A 17,542-nucleotide genomic window follows, 5' to 3' on the forward strand; every position below is an offset into this window, starting at 1 on the left:
ATAAGGTTTAATCCGATTGCTGCATCCAATTATGCATCTAATAATACATGATTGTACTGTTGATTGAATTATCTAGAAATATATAAGTTATAGATTCATTAATACAGTGGCAATAGTCTGTATAATAATGCATCTAACATTACCAATGAATTACCATACTCCCATAAATGTACTATAGCTGTCTAACTATAGGTTAATGACCTTAATAATATAAATTGGAAGATGGTCAATCGTATAGTTTTATTGGTTGTTAAAATGTTATTGTCGAATTATTTAAAGAGTGCCAACTTTGTACATATCTGTCAATTTACAAATATATTCAAATGTATTAAATACCAAAGGTTAATCCACATGTAATTCTCTCACTGATAAGAGAATATATTGAGCCATGTGCAAATATTCTTTCATTTATATTTTCTCAGTTCCCACAATGAGGCATTAAAATTGCTGTAATGCAAATAGTCGATTATGCCTTTGGGATCATGAAGAGTGATGATGCTTAGCTCCTGGACTGGTCAACAGCATTTTATTGTGTGACAATCCTGCACCATTGAAAGACCCCTTCCCCCTGTATTGGGAAATGCAAACAAAGTTCTGAAACTGCTCACTTCCCAACCCTTTCACAAGAAGCAACTAGTTCAAACAAACTTAGCGTGCTCCACACTACTCCCTATTCTCTGTGGTGCCCCATATAAACTGACTCACTCAAATAATATGGAATTTGTATAGCCTCTAGGAGTGCCTTTATCAATAGAATATTGCTCTTCAAAATTATGCTGAAGAAAAAAAAGCCTTCACCCCACGTTTTTAGGTCTCGCCTGTCGATGCGCATGCGCATCGAGCAAGCGAGAGTATTGGGACTTATCCACTCTTTCCCCAACTTGCAAGGAATCGTGGCGATTCCTTGCAGTGCCCGTGACTTTTAAGCTCAATGCGCATGCGCATTGAGCTTAAAAGCGCGTGCACATGGCCCCAGCCGCCTGCCTTGCCTACTCTCCCGCCCCCTCACTTCTTGATTGCACGGCCGCTAGGCCGTGCCTCCCCTACTCCTCCTCCTACTCTCCTCCCCTCCCGTCTGTTCCCGCACTCCTCCCACTCCCCCGCTCCGCCCCCTCACTCTCTCTGCCCGCCCGCTCTCCACTCTATCAGGCAGCCAGCCGCACTCCTCCCACACCCCCGCTCCGCCCCCTCACTCTCTCTGCCCGCCCGCTCTCCACTCCATCAGGCAGCCAGCTTCAGGAGAGCAATCTGGAGAGCAATCTGCGGAGTGCCGACATTTTGTATAGGGTAAAGGCTCAGGCGCCAGCATCTAAAAGTTATATTTAAACAGCCCCCTCTCGCAGCAATTGTGTCCCGCACTCCTCCCACACCCCCGCTCCGCCCCCTCACTCTCTCTGCCCGCCCGCTCTCCACTCTATCAGGCAGCCAGCCGCACTCCTCCCACACTACCGCTCCGCCCCCTCACTCTCTCTGCCCGCCCGCTCTCCACTCCATCAGGCAGCCAGCTTCAGGAGAGCAATCTGCGGGGTGCCGCCATTTTGTATAGGGTAAAGGCTCAGGCGCCAGCATCTAAAAGTTATATTTAAACAGCCCCCTCTCGCAGCAATTGTGTCCCGCACTCCTCCCACACCCCCGCTCCGCCCCCTCACTCTCTCTGCCCGCCCGCTCTCCACTCTATCAGGCAGCCAGCCGCACTCCTCCCACACCCCCGCTCCGCCCCCTCACTCTCTCTGCCCGCCCGCTCTCCACTCTATCAGGCAGCCAGCCGCACTCCTCCCACACCCCCGCTCCGCCCCCTCACTCTCTCTGCCCGCCCGCTCTCCACTCCATCAGGCAGCCAGCTTCAGGAGAGCAATCTGCGGGGTGCCGCCATTTTGTACAGGGTAAAGGCTCAGGCAGCCAGCTTCAGGAGAGCAATCTGCTGATGCATGCAATGTGTAGATCTGGCGCTCGAGGCAGCGCGGTCCGCCAGCCCCAGGCACCTTTGCGTGCTTTGGTTCGTTCTCCGCAGTTTCCCACAGCTGCGGCCTTCAGTCTCGCTTTCCGCCTCGGGCTCGATTTTAGCAGCGAGATAATGGTGCTCGCCTGCGGCTGGTTCAGTGTCTCCCAATCGGGTCCCACCTTCCTCCGGATCTCGCCCAGCGGGACACTTTTCGCTACGTTGTTTTTCGTTCGAGGGGCCACAAAAGCTTACCCCACCGTGTAGAGTGAACAGCACGCCAGTTACAGCTTGTATTGCAGGATAAATTAAGAGGATTAATCCCCCGGTCGGCGGAGCTCGCTCACATGGCGGCCATCTCGCAGCTCGGCTAGCCACGCACCCCCAATGAATCACCGAACTTAGTGGAGAATGAATCAAAATAGAGTGGGACATCACAAGAAAAACACACTCACACTCACGCAACGTCACACACCCGAAGCCTCACACCCCCTCACTCACACTCACCCTCACACCCCCTAACCCGCACACCGCCTAACGCTCACACCCCCTAACGCTCACACCCCCTAACAATCACCCCCTAACTCTCACCCCACACCCTCACCCCCTCACCCTCACCCTCCACCCTCACTCACCCTCAACCCCTCACCCTCACACCCTCAACCCTTCACCTTCAACCTCTCACTCACCCTCAACCCCTCACCCCAGCCTCACTCACCCTCAACCCCTCACACTCACTCACCCTCAACTCCTCACCCTCAACTCCTCACCCTCACTCACTCACCCTCAACCCCTCACCCTCACTCACCCTCAACCCCTCACCCTCAAACCTTCACCCTCAACCCCTCACTCACCCTCACTCTCACTCACCCTCACTCAGCCTCAACTACTCTCACTCACCCTCAACCCCTCACCCTAACTCACCCTCACCCTCACTCACCCTCAACACCTCACTCACCCTCAACACCTCACTCACCCTCACCCTCAACACCTCACCCTCACTCACCCTCACTCTCACTCACCCTCAACCCCTCACCCTCACTCACCCTCAACCCCTCACCCTCACTCACCCTCACCCACCCTCACCCTCACCCTCACCCTCAACCCCTCACCCTCACACAGTGCAATAGGTCTCGGAGCATTTGAGTTAGAGCTTTTAGAATTGTTTATGGCTTTTTTTATTTGTAATTCTTTAGCATTGGCTACAGGAAACAAAAATGCTAAAGATTTACAAAAAAAAACCATAAACAATTCTAAAAGCACTAACTCTAATGCTGCGAGACCTATTGCATTTCCAATGCTTGTTTGTTAGGTAGTGCCATCGAAACATTTAGTTAAAGCTTATAGAGCATCTGAACATTGAAGTCCATTGTTTCCCTTAAAGCTTAACCGAAAGAAAGAATTGTTACATAAAAATTTTCATTGATATATTCCTTTGCCAAATGCAGGACTGGCTTAACATTATGATTCTAGATGGTGGGTGTCTTTCCATGCTGCATGACCTGCATACAATCTCTGCACTTTTCCACTGACTCGACCTCGGTTTCAAGAATCGACAGAAGAGCTCACAGTCTAGTTTCAACTGAGCCTGCTGTGAACGATCAAATCGCTCCTGACAAACAACTTCTGCTTCACATTCCAATGCCTTTTTTTTATTTCATACAAGTGGAAGCAATACCTTCTTACACAAGCCTCTCAAAAAACACATGCTGCCTCCAGAAAAGATAAGGTTAAGTGGAATGCCACTTAAACAATAACAAAAAGGAAGTCTGATTATATCAGTCCAACTCTAAAGAAACGACCACCTAACACTTTCAGCTTGCATCTACTTCACGCCTGTTGTGTTATTTTCAACGGTGTCTATTAAAAGAAACTATACTACAAAGCAAATAAACCCAAAATCTGAGGAGGCAACTATCAACTCATAACTATACGGAGGCCAGAAATGAAATCCAAATAGCTCGCAAAAAAACACATACATAGGAATAACCTTCACATGGTTTCAGGTTATTTAATTATTTCTCCCCCACCTAATAGCTATCTATATTTTGACAGGGCCTCGGGAAGGCTTACGGTACCACCCTTCTCTCACTCAAACATATTTCCATTTACATCCATGCCAACCCGACTCCTTCAATGTAATAATGTGCATCCACTTTGCAAACATCCCCAAGTTCTTGTTCAACCCAACCCTGCATGTGGAGCACATATTAATCTTTATATATATATATATATATATATATATATATATACACACACACACAGTGCCCCGCTGTTTCCTGAGGGCCAGGTAGGTACGCATTAGATAATTAACCTCAAAATAAAAAGATATCATGGATAAACGCATTGAAGGTGCAATGATATAAAATACAAAGCCATTCCTATATTTTACATTTACTTCGTCGAAGAGATTCACAAAATTAATGAAGTTTTATCATCTGTTGTTAGAATATATGTATATTAATATACTGGGTCCTGTCAATGTAGCGACACATTTAATGCGGTCTATTCAAATACAGTTTTCGGCGTTGTCATTGACACTCACGGCAAGAATTAATATTAGAACCATCTGCTGATTGAAAGGTGTCCCCTCTTCAACCTATAGATCTTCAAAACATAACCAAAACAATAAGTATAGCTTAGCACTGACGAACGTAATCAACAACAGATTAATCTAGTAAATTCGTAGTCTATTAATATATCCATCCGATGCTATGTCTAGGCGTGGCAATATTCATTGTATTCAGTTCATTTATAAATTAGCAGCCATTTGTATTAATCGGGATGTGTATATCTCATTTTCGCTTTTTCAATAAAATTAATAAAAATTTTGCGAGGTAGGTCATGGTGGCGTCGCTGCCCTGCCGGACCCGGCAACCCTATGTGGCTGAGATTGCAGGACACCGGGGTCCAACAGGACAGAGAAGCCGAACGTAAAGAGCGGCCAGTCTGAAGCCTATGAGAGAATGAGCCTCAGACAGGCCGTAGCCCATCCTCGCCAACCTCAGGCTTGATTGTGTGCAAAGTACACAAAGCGGTGGCACCGCACCAAAATACAAGGTTCTATTCCCTCCCGACAGCGTTAGCTGCAACCATGCATCTCCACCCGGCCTCTGTCCCTCTGGAGACAGCGCGGAGGCAGGAGGCACACTGGGTAAAAACACATTTATATCCTAACCTCTGAGAATTTTCCAACAATCCCTCGGTCCGACCACCATGCATCAGGGCAGGAAATGACATGCGTGACTGGGACCCATCACAGGAAACAGCCGTGCCTCGTCGAGCGAGTCACGTGGTATCCACATCATCTCCAACGGGTGCGCATGCGCAGTTTTCTCCAGCTTAATACAGCCCACGGTTAAGTTGCGAGGCTGTCCGTGGTGCTACGTAGACAGATCTTTGGAAGTTTCTGTGTAGTTCTAGTTGGAATGGAGCGAGAACTCTAGTTGGAGGAGGCCAAGGGGTAGGGGCTTTATTATGTATAATGCAGCGGCTTAACGCATAGCCTGCGGAGTAGTGGTATTCGTCTCAATGCCAGAGCATTTATGTGAGACAGGGTTGATTAAAAGCTTTTCTTCACATTTTGCAGGTGGGCCCACCATTTTTGCTTTACCGAACATGCCTACCAACCCTATTTACGCGAAGATGTCCGCTTAAGCTAAAAAAGGGAGTTATTTTTGTTCTCTCTCCACTGAAACGACCTCTGCTGCAGTAGAAGCCAATGAGTAAAATACATTCTCCCTATTGTTTTTCTAAAATGATCAAATTTTCTCTTCTAAAATGGCAGGTATGTGGTACACCACTGTTATCTTGGGCTTTTCTGGCTCAGCACGGAGTGGAGCGCTGGTTTTATGTGCCTAAAGGGAGTAAAGGCAATTTACTGAAGTAGTGCCATGAGGGTGCCTCCCGAGGCAAAACAAATTGAGTCCCAACATTGCACTGGATAAAGGGAAGGAGTGCTGTTGCAAAAAGCAATTATTAAGTCTAAAACATGTTGGAGGGCTTTAAGACTGATGAACGCCATCGTCAAGTTTGTAGCTTGAGCAGTTATTAAGAGACAGTGGAAGTTAACTGCTGTGGCAGAAGACATTTAACGCCGGATGTGATTCGATCCTGCAAAGCTTTGACATAAGGACTATTTAAGAGAAAGAAAGGCATGAAGCTACAAATATATTTTTCGAAAATTCACGATTTGTAGCTTGAAAATGTGCCCTAAAGACTCATTGTTTAAAGCCTTAAGGGTTTTCTTTTTTTATTATTTGCACTGAGAAATAGAGTACATCGACGAGGAACGATTCCTTATATCTGCTCTTTGGAAACTAAACAGTGGGATTGTGAAACTAAGAACCAGATTAATATGTTAAAATTATCATCTTTATTCAGAAGTACTCACAACCATAAAAGATTAAAAACAGAATGTAAAAAGCATCAACACTACCAGTAAAATGTGTGCAAAATCGCAAGGACCTAACTACCCTCAGTCACATCTAGAATTTCTGGATCCAAGTGCAGCTCTCAAGAAATTTAGTACTGCAAAAAGTGTATAATCGTTACCCTGAAGCTGCAAATACATAGCGCTAACAAGAAGAGAGTCTCCCTCTAGACCAGAGGTCTTCAAACTTTTGTAGGTTGAGTCCCCCCAGCTGAATTATTTTTAGATGTTGGGCCCCCCTCTCCACCTGACAGAAATTTCTGGACTCGACCGCCACGCACATTCCAGACATATTCAGCGAATTAAATTCAATACAATAAGAGTGTTTAGTAAACTGCAGGTTTGTGAGTGGGTATGGTGAAATGACAAAGGTTTATTACACAGCTCAAAACACCACTTTCCAAGATAAAATGTGTGCAAATTGTTTTTACTAGGATGCTTTGTTTTACACATGACATGGATTGATAATAACACCACCAACATAAATGTGACAGGTGTGCCTGTTTTTCAGAGACGGTCAATCTGTGAAGTGATTTTTGCTGCTGCCATCCTCCGGTTGTGGTCCACATCCAGTCTTGAACAGTACTTAGTCTTTAATACCAAAAGTGCTGAGAACCAAATCTCACATAAATAGGACGAGCTGAAAGGCAAGAGAGTTTTGATAGCAGTTTCTCCCAAAGCTGAATATTCTGCAGACTTTTTCAGCCAAGACAGGGACTGTAAGGGAGACAGTGTTGTCAGATGTTTCGAGCACTCCCTAGCTCAGAGCTGGTACACGAGAAACAAATCTTCTCTAGAAATCATTAACAATGTTTTAGGCAGCATTATAAAGGGATACTTGCCCACCAACCAGTTATGGATCTGAAGACAGTTGAAAGTCCACCGAGAAGGCGCTGAAAAAACACCTCATTGAGAATTCCTTAGTGGTACGATAAGTTGCTTGCCTGAAGTAGTGGGGGGTTTAATACACGTCAGGCTTATGTTTAAAAAAAAAAATAGAACTAATAATAAATGAATGATGTCTAGTTTACCTCAGAGTAATGTTGTCTGACAGACTTTGGGATGGCAGGGACATGTTGGGGATTTTGGGTGCCCTGGGCCAAAACTATTTTGGGAGCTGCTGTTCAGTAGAGGGTTGAGTTTAAATGATTTATTTTCAGCTCTGCCATACCCTATTTAGCTAGGCTACTAACGGTGCATAGGCACTGTAGTCGAAATTCTAAAAACGTTTACATATAATATTTAGAGATAGTGATGTGTTTTCACTGTTGTAACAAAGCAGCCGCCCACTAATTTTACAGTGAATAATATCTGTGATATCCTCCAATTTCTCATATGTGAGGACCCGCTTGGATCTATCTTTTTTATGGTTGTTTCATGAAACAAACACATTTCTCTACAAATAGTAATAGACTCCCTCACATCAATTACATTAAAAAGAAATTAAACAAAACAGCATTTGCAAGAATCTGTTTAGGAATTATTCCAGTCCATCAGGGCAAAAACAGAACTGTCTCTATCAAGGGACCCCTGGAAGTCTGGATTGTAGTGCATTTAGATGTCTCTTTTTGTAATTTAGGACGAAAACCTTAATGGGGCACGACATGCCCATACTTGTGTACAGGGGTGAGTGAGGCGACCATATAAATTTGCGTGCGCATGTTAGTGCAGAGTACCATTTCTAAAAATACTTTCTCCTTTTCTAGTTTACATGTAAATTATTTCTAAAAGCTTACTATATAGTCAATTCTTCTATTTCCAAGAAAAATTCACCTACAACTTTAGCAGGTTTCACTTGGTTTAGTCTATGTATCACAGGAACTTTATCAACACCAGAATAATAATAATCTAATTTGCATGTTTTATAAAATAAACTACCTATTACACCACAAGTCATTCCATAAGTCAAAGCAAGGTGATGATATGTGACACCTTCTGCTACTGATGCAGGTAACTGCATACAAACATAGCAATCACGTACATGCATTGTCTCCACATATTCATACAACAATTTTGAACATACATTCTTTGAAAAATCCTTAATTGCCTTATCTTTATGACGTTCAGTGTTATCTATAATTTTCACATCATTTTTCACATCATGTACCTTTTCACTCCTCTTGTGATCTTGTTTTTCATAAAAATGTTCAAAATTCGGATTAAATTGAATAATTATTGCAAAAATGAGCCATATCAGCATTAATAAACCTATGCAAATTAACCAGGTTCTACACCATTTACGGAAAACACCACATCTAGATCTTCTAGTATCGCTTCTAGGCATTTTTTTTTTTTACAATAAGTACACTTTAAATTGTTCTCTTTTTATAATGTTGCTTCCACTGCTTTGCACATAAAAAAATATGTGTCCTCTAAAATCCTCTTGGTTTCTTATGTCTCTTTTCTTTTCTTTTCCAGACTTCTCTCTTAATTTGTCATCCTTGATTTCCAATTCAAACACAGTTCGTTTTTATTTGCTTTTTCACTCACGGAGATCAGTTTGGATCTCTTGACTGCTTTCAACTTCTTCAATGTCAGGCAAAGCAATGTAAATCCATTCAAGTGATTTATATTTCTGATTTGGTTTCCTCACTCTTTTTGATCTTTGTAAAATTTCTTTGTTTCCTTCTATTTGACCTACTTCACTGGTTATTTCATTCACTTGTTCCTTTTGTTCTCTTTTCACATTTATCAGTTTGAACTTTAGTCCTTTAATTTCTGTAGGCCAATTATCTCCTTTTCTTTGCTTTTTAATTTCAGGCTCTATTATTTCACGTTCAACTTTCCAAGCTGTCTTTCTAGGACTTTTTCTCAGAGCTGTTTCTCCTTCACTTTCTGCAGACTCTGTCTCAGACCTTATTTCACTTCCTCTTATTTTGAACTTTATGATTTCCAGTTCAACCACTGAATCTTGTTTTTCTTTCGCTAATTCAGTTCTTTTACAAGGAACTTTTCCATAACTGGTACTTAGAGTCTCATCCTTATAGTGAGTTACTTCCTTTTCACCAGTTTCAAGATCAATGTTCCTTTTCTCAGAATTTTCTGTTTGATCTGCAGATTTCTCACTTTTACCAGTTTTATCTCGTTCTTTTTCAGTGTCCAAACTGGTATCTGATATTTCCAGAAGTCGACTTACAGGTCGATCTTCAAGGTCTGGAATTTCAACCATTTCAGTCGCTCCTTCTGATCCTGAACTTGTATCCGATATCTCCAGATGTCGCCTCACAGGTCGAGCTTTTTGATCTGGCGTTTTGTCTGATAGCCCTTTTGTGTAATAATCTGAACTAACGTCTGCCTCTTCCAAATGCTGGTTTTCAGGTTCTGGTACTCGGATGGTGTGGCTAGCATGCACCCACCTTTTCACACCTGCACATTTTACTGCTGTAGTGCCGACCAGAATCACTTGACCTGGTTTGTCCCAGCGTGGAACTAGGCAATTTCTCCTTCTGTGCACCTTTATTCAAACCCAGTCTCCAGGGCTCAGATCATGAGCTGGATGTTTTTCTTGAGTACACGCATCAGTCCCAACCTGGTCAAACATAGAAGTCACAATGTCAGACAAACCCTTGCAGTAATCCAGTATGATATCATCATTTATAGTTAGCAGTTTGTTGACAGGTACAAATGCTTGTCTCATTACTCGTCCTATCAGTATCTTTTGAGGACTCAAACCTGTCTTTTTGTCTGGTATGCTTCTTAAGGTCATTCGAACAAGTGGCAAAGCATCAGGCCATTTAAGTCCTGTGGTCAAACACATTTTCCCCAGTCTGTTTTTGATTATTCCATTTATTTGACTACCCCAGAAGCCTCTGGTCTGTAAGCACAATGCAATTTCTGACGAATGTCCAGTGCTTCACATATCAATTGTATGAGTTCATTTTGAAAGTGAATTCCTTTGCCTGTTTCAATTGTTACTGGAAATCCAAATCTCGAGATGACTTCTCTCAAAAGGAGTTTTGCTACCTTAACTCCATAATTTCTTCTTGTTGGATAGGCCTCTTTCCATTGTGAAAACAAGCAAATGATCACAAGGAAATATCTTCTTCGATTACATGGTGGCATCTCTATGAAATCTAACTGCATTCTGGTAAAAGGACCTCCCTCCCGTCCTATCGTTCCCGACTCACAACTGTTTTTCTTCCTAGATTCAACTGTTGACATACTAGACATCTTTGACATAGGCTCTCCGCTATTACACAAAACTTAGGATTGTACCAAGTCTGTCTGAAAAGTCTAACCATTGCATCTCTGCCAACATGTGCCTTTCCATGGTACATTCGGGCCATATTAGAGATCATGCTATCGGGCATAACTGGTCTCATCTTTGTATACCCAAATTTCGTCTTCCTCTCTTTGTCTACAACCTGATTTTATCCATCTATCTTTTTCCTCGTCACTTGCCTCTTCTTGCAATTGTCTCACTTCCTGCCAAGTCTCAACTATGTTAGTAAGCATTAAAGGACTTGAAAGTTGGCAGCCTCAGTTGGTCTCTCCATATGCTCTAACCCTCCCGGACAGTAGAACTGGTCAGCGTCCTGAGCTTAACCACATCCCTCACCTGCCTTTGATCCTGCTCTCCCTCCTGGACATGTACTCTGAACCTTCCCTCGATCGTAGAGACCCTGCTATTTGACCGATGTCCGGTGGAGCTACCTGTTAGCTATAGAGGAGATTGGTTGTGCATTTCCCCTCGGCCGTCACCTACCAAGCCGGATTTTGGGCAGACTTTCCTTCGTCTCTCCGTTGTATCTATACACTACCCCCTTTCCATTCCTCACCCCATTTTCCTTTTTTTTTCTATGCTCCTAAAAAGTTTTTTTCTGGTATCTTTTGTAACTATTTTCCCTTCGTCTTCACGTCCTGTCTTCCTCCTACCCCTTTACCCTATCCCCTTACTCTTCCTGCTCCATTCACCTTGTCCCCTATGTTCTTTAAATGCTTTTCTTGATACTTATGTAACTTTTAACCAATGTAGTTTGCAACATTATTGTCCCACATGTAAAGCGCTCTGATTACATCGGGTCTAGCCAGCGCTATATAATAACTCATTAATTAAATTTGTTCCCAAGTAGTACTCTTTCTCCCGTTGTCTACCTCCCTAGCTCCAATCCACTCTCCCCTTAATCTCTCACCTTACCTGTTAGTCAGCCTAGCCCCCTGTCCTTTGTGCCCTTTGACTAAGCACTCCTTCTCCCCTTGTTTGGGAAAGATCCAATATTTTAAATCTGGAGTCTCAGCGTACCTGCTGAAAGAGTCCACTGCGCTAAGGGAGCCACCCACAGCTGAGGTATGGTATGGCACCCCTTGCCAAAGCACGCCCTCTCCCCTTTTTGGGGAAGGATCCAGTATCTAGGCCTTGGAGTCTCAAAGACCCCTCTCAGAGAGTCCACTGCATAAAGGGAGATTCCCACAACAGAGATAGAGAAGCGATACCACTTCCCCTGGGATCACAGCTTACTGGACTTTACACGTTGCTTTGACTCTACCGGTTTGTGTCCCCGTCACCCTTCCCCTTCTCTTTCCATGTGATGTCCTTCACCCTCCCCTCCTCTTTCCCGCCTTCATTACCTGTCTACTTCCCCAGCTCCTTCCTGAATATTTCCCCTTGCTTGCTTTCCCCTTTCGTATTTGTGCTTATTGTTTATCTTGACCTTACAAGTAACTATATTGCCATGCTCTAATAACTGTGTAACCTTTGTAACGATGTAACCTGTAACTATGATCTGATGCTCATGTAAAGCGCTCTGATACCTCCGGGTCTAGCCAGCGCTATATAAAACCTTTAAAATAATATGTTCTTTTTCTCTGTCACGATTTATAGTGATAGGTTTCTGGCACAATATTGGGCTATAGTGTCAGCAAATCGATTGCCCTCAGTGACATAATCATCTCCCTTTTTGTGAGCAGCACACTTCACAACCGCTATACTTTTTGGCAGCTGTATCGCCTCAAGTAACGTTCTCACAAACTCCCCATTTCTGATGAGTGATCGTGCAGAGGTCATATTCCCACTTTGGTCCCACATTTGTCCATAATCACGTACAACTCCGAAACCGCATTGACTGTCAGTCACTACAGTGATTCGGACATCTTTTCCCAATTTGCATGCTCGAATCAAAGCAATCAGCTAAGCCACTTGGGCGGAACGTATTCCTTTCAAACAAGATGCTTCCATGACATCTAACACTGTACATACAGCATATGCAGCACTCAAAGCTCGTTTATCTGTTCTCAAACATGAACCATCCAAAAACAGCACATAGTCTGACTCTTCCAAGGGTTCATCTTTAATGTCAGGTCTTGGCTTTGTACAATACTCAAGCACATCTAAACATTTATGATCAATGTCATTCTTGACTTTAACATCCAATGTGTCAGGCAATAAGGTGGAAGGGTTCACATTTACACATCTAGCAACTGTTAGATTGTCTGCACCCAGAATCACTTTTTCATATCTGGTCAAACAACTATTTGTATTGTATCTTGGTTCCGGTGAGGAGTATTTCAACAGAATGTGGCACATAAACCTTCACTGGGTACCCCATCACAATACCTTCATTTTGTTCCAAACTTACACTCGTAGCAGCTACAGCTTTCAGACATCCAGGTAATACCCTTGCTACTGGGTGCAAAACAGCTGAAAAATACGCAATTGGTCTTCTCATTCTTCCATGCCTTTGAATCAGAACTGATAATGCACACCCATCTCTTTCACTGCAATACAATTCAAATTCTTTTTTATAATCAGGCATGCCTAGCTCTGGAGCTTCGCATAAACAGTTTTTCAGTTTTTCAAATGCTTCCATTTCTTCATTCAGTACTATAGGATCTTTTACTCACTGCAGGTCATTTGCTGCCTCTTCTGAAATTTGGATGTGGTCAGAAAGATCCCTCAGTTCTAATCCCAATGCAGAACCTTCATATGCCACCTCGCATGCTTGGCCATCGGTCCCAGTAGTGGCTTTGTATTTTCAATGCTGAGGCGGAAGCCATATCCAAGCTACACTTAATGGTGTTTTCGTTGATGGGACGGATACTTTGTTAATACCTGAAGCAATCTGTCAGTGGAAGCATGAGTATTCAATGATGTGGAAACTTGTTATATGTGAGATGTCCTTCAAGATAACGGAGCTTATATGTAGAATTTTATGTTTACCTTAAAATACCACAAGCAGATGTTATTTCTGGTGCTGTACTGTGAAATTGGCCTGATGAAGCAGCAGTACAACCGCAAAATACCTGTTGACATGTGCAGGATTGACTTACTACATTTATCTCTACACGCAATATAGTGTCTATGCTAAACATATATAATTTGAAACTATTTTGCTAGATTTGTATATGTCATATAATGTTTTCATATTAATCATGTTCTATATCTGAATTAATATCATATGACAACTTGCTTTAAATCGTGAATGATTTTTCAATAATGCCAAAAATGCAAGTCAATAACAGAACAGTTTTGGTAGTATTTGTGGTTTTTGTTCTGATTGTGGTTTTCTAGCCTTACTCCCCACTACCCTTTAGTGTTTATCAGTCCCAGTAGCTTCAGAGTCATCATAACTGAGATCCGGACAGAAATTGACATATCAGGATCACTTTCCAAATGTCCTGGACTTAATGCTCAGGGGAAAGGCACGAAACTGCAGTATCTAGATTTGCTCAGATGAAAGGAAGAGTTTGCAAAGGAGTCAGGTGTGACTTCTCACACATATAATGAACCTCAAAGATGTTAGGAGGTTCGCTGTAGTCTGGAGGTGGGTGGTGACTCTTTGAGGTGAACCGGCCTTCAGCAGCCAGTTGTCGACATAGGGGGAAGACCGAAAGCCCTGACCTCCAAAGATGTGCTGTTACCACCACCATCACTTTGGTGAACATCCAAGGGGGCATTGGTGAGGCCAAAAGGGAGCAAAGATAATTGAAAGTGCTCCTGTCCCACCATGAACCGTATATAATAGCTGTGGGGCTGCAGGACAGAAATATGGAAATAAGCATTATGCAGGTCCAATGCCACCATATAGTCTCCAGGTTCAAGGGCAGGCGTGACATGGGTTAGAGTGACCATCTTACCACAGGAAGGTGCTGAGAGGGCGAAGATCTTAAATAGGATGAAGGCCTCCGTTCTTCGGCACAAGGAAGTAGTGGTAGTAACGCCCAGCTCCTACTTCTGAGGCCAGAACCCTCTCTATTGCTCCTTTGGCCAAAAAGGCCTGCACTTCCTGCTTCAAGAGGGACAGACAGCTTTCCGTCATCCACTGTGAGGTTGGTGGAAGGTGTGGCGGGGTGAAAGAAAGGGAAGTATGTAGCCATGCTGGACCACTTGCAGGACCCACTTGTCTGAAGGGATGGCTTGCCACTGTGGGAAAAAATGATAAACTCTGCCTCCAACAGGATGGGTTTTGTGACAGCTAGAGGAGTGGTGATTGGGTTGCTTGCTACCTCTGTTTTCCACGTTTTTTTCAGGTACTGGGGTCATGAAAAGGCTATAGACTGGTGGTACTGAATTCCACTACCATAGCCACGGAGGGTGTGGAACTGCTGGCGAAACTGATGCATCAGCGCAGACAGGCACAATGAGTGCACTTGTTGTCTTTAAAGTGCTCGAAGGTGGAGGAGGAGCTACGCGGGCATCCAAGATGGTCGCTTAAGCAGAGGGCTCCCGGGACCCGTGCCGCCCTCCTGCAACTATCCTCGAAATATCCTGATGTTTATTATGGGCTTTTGAATATCTACTCTCGCTGACTTCGATATCCTTTCAAGAATCGAAATCGGATGTCAGGAACCGATTTTACATCAACTTCATCTTCCTGGCCCGCCCCCGATCGAGACCGGGGACTCTGCTGCTTTGGTGGGCCGAGGAGTAAGTCAACAACAACGGTCTTAGGGACATCCTCCCAGCCGGCCGCGTTGTCGCTTTCAGTTTCGATTTCTCCTCGACCCCTCAATTGACTATTCTAAGAGCGGTTCGGCTCCCAGGTCGGTGTAGCTCCGACCCTCTGTGTTGTCCTGCCATATCCACATATCCACAGCGCTGGGATGCTTACGGGTTACTATGCGCTCTACAAAACCCCAATAATAATAATAATATCCCTCTACCTTTGCTTCATCCCTTGACTCGCATTCTGCAGTATTGGCCTGAAATTCTGCTTTGGTATTTCAATAGCATCGGCCATTTTCACCAGGTCCAGAGGGCCCCTCCGGGGCATGGCTTCCAATATGGCTTCCAAACCTGAGTTCGAGAGGCGCAAGACAAAGACGCCGACCCGTGGGGGACCTATCCAGACTAATGTGATGGATCGCTATACGCAACCGAAGGGTTCCCCCGGCAGTGCCGGCCGTACTCTTGCGGACCCCAGGACGGACTTTACCGCGCCATCTGAGGTTTCGCTCCAGGACCTTATGAGTGCCATCACTGGGATGAAGGCTGATATGGGGCTACAATACGAGGCTATTGTCTCCAAGATCGATACTGTGGCTGTTGATGTCACACTTATTAGAGCGGATCTGGCTAAGACGAATGAGAGGGTCAAGGCTTTGGATTTGAAGGCCTCCAGTCTCGTCACTGATGTGGCGGACGCACAGTCGGAGATTGGTAACCTGCGATCATCGCACGACCTGATGGCCCGACGACTGGACGAATATGAAAATAGGGCCCGGCGGAACAACATTCGCCTGGTGGGAGTTCCGGAAAATCAAGATGACACCACTGTAGACCTTCTTGTGGAGCATCTGATCCTCAACCATCTTGCTCCCGCTGGACTCAGCAAATTCTTTGCGGTTGAACGTGCTCATCGCTTCCCGGGCGGGAAGACTAAACCAGGAGCCCCCCCGAGGACTATTATTGCAAGGCTTTTCCATTTTCGGGACTGGTGCGCTATCCTCCAGGCCTCTCGTGGTCGTGGCCCATTGAAGTTCGACAATAGTACTGTTAACATCTACCCGGATTTTACTCCTCAAGTCCAGCGACAAAGGATAGGGTTCCAGGGAGTGAAGAGGCGCTTGCGGGACTTGGGCCTCAAGTATGCGATGTTGTTTCCAGCTCGACTACGCATCGAATATGAGGAACAAACATTTTTCTTTGATCAGCCAGACTGGGCCAGTGACTGGCTTGACTCGTTGCGGAAAAGAGACGATCTGAGCGGACGCCCCGGTGGAGCAGAGGGGGGTGCATCGGCCCAGGAGTGACACTGTGGTTCTTGATGTCTGGTTTCCTGTGACTATTTATCAGCTGAGTTATGCCATTTGCTTCTTTATTGTTAGGGTTGAGCCTGAGGGTGGTCCGGGTGTGGGTAGACTCTTTTCCTCCTCCGGGGTTCTTTGTGTAGTGTAGTCATGAGAGGGCGACAGGCACACTGCACATTGGGGTGGCTTTCTAGTCGTACGCAGGGGTGCAGGGTGGGGGGGTGTTAACGGGCGGTTGTTGGGGGGTGGGGGGAGGGCTTGTTTTGGTTATGTATTTGTTTTTTTCACATGGCACTGTATGCTTTGCTCTTATCCTTCTGTAGTTGGGCTCCGAGGAGGGACGGTTGCGGTTCTTTACCGGGATGGGGGGTGGTGAGTTGAAGTTGCTGTCCTGGAACGTTAATGGTCTGGGGATAAGATAAAGCGTGGCGTTGTTTCCCAGTTCCTCCGACGCCAGTCCCCAGACATTGCTTTGTTACAGGAGACCCATCTGATAGGGAATGCTTGCCGGGCCCTGGATAGACGTGGTTATAGACTGGTTGCTCATGCTGGATTCACCTCTGGTTCCAGAGGAGTGGGCATACTGATTAGATCCTCTCTGCCCCTTGAAATAGATGATATAACACTTGATGATAGGGGTCGATATGCTGCTGTTTCAGGGAGGTGGGAGGTTAAGATGCTCTCAATAGTTAATGTGTACGTCCCCCCGGGTCTCCAGGCCACTACCTATGCAGACCTTGGCGGATTTTGCTGGGGCTTCCTAATGGTCTCCTTATTCTTGGGGGGGATTTTAATTCTGTGGTCTCTGGTAACTCTGATCGATACCCCCCCAGAGTCTTACCGAATTCCCAGATGTGGCTTTCTGAACTGCTGGAAACCTTTGGATTGGTGGATGTTTGGAGGCTGCTACACCCCTCGCACTTGCAATATACGTTCCATTCTGGAGCCCACAGCAGTCTTTCTAGAATCGATTATTTCCTAATGAT

The 17,542-nt window shown here is 44.8% G+C and overlaps 1 protein-coding gene across 1 annotated transcript in view; it reads right to left on the reverse strand.

Annotated features, from left to right (window-relative positions):
• The window catches only part of ZNF143 (zinc finger protein 143), a 415,284-nt gene extending 410,083 nt beyond the window's left edge, over nt 1-5,201 (reverse strand). Inside the window, exon 1 of the mRNA XM_086955969.1 lies at nt 5,118-5,201. The gene's annotated coding sequence lies outside the window, so the exon portion shown is untranslated. The remainder of the gene's footprint in view (nt 1-5,117) is intronic.
• Between the last annotated feature and the right edge of the window lie 12,341 nt (nt 5,202-17,542).

The sequence above is a fragment of the Lissotriton vulgaris genome, chromosome 2_1 (assembly GCF_964263255.1).
Source record: "Lissotriton vulgaris chromosome 2_1, aLisVul1.2, whole genome shotgun sequence".
Classification (NCBI taxonomy): domain Eukaryota; kingdom Metazoa; phylum Chordata; class Amphibia; order Caudata; family Salamandridae; genus Lissotriton; species Lissotriton vulgaris.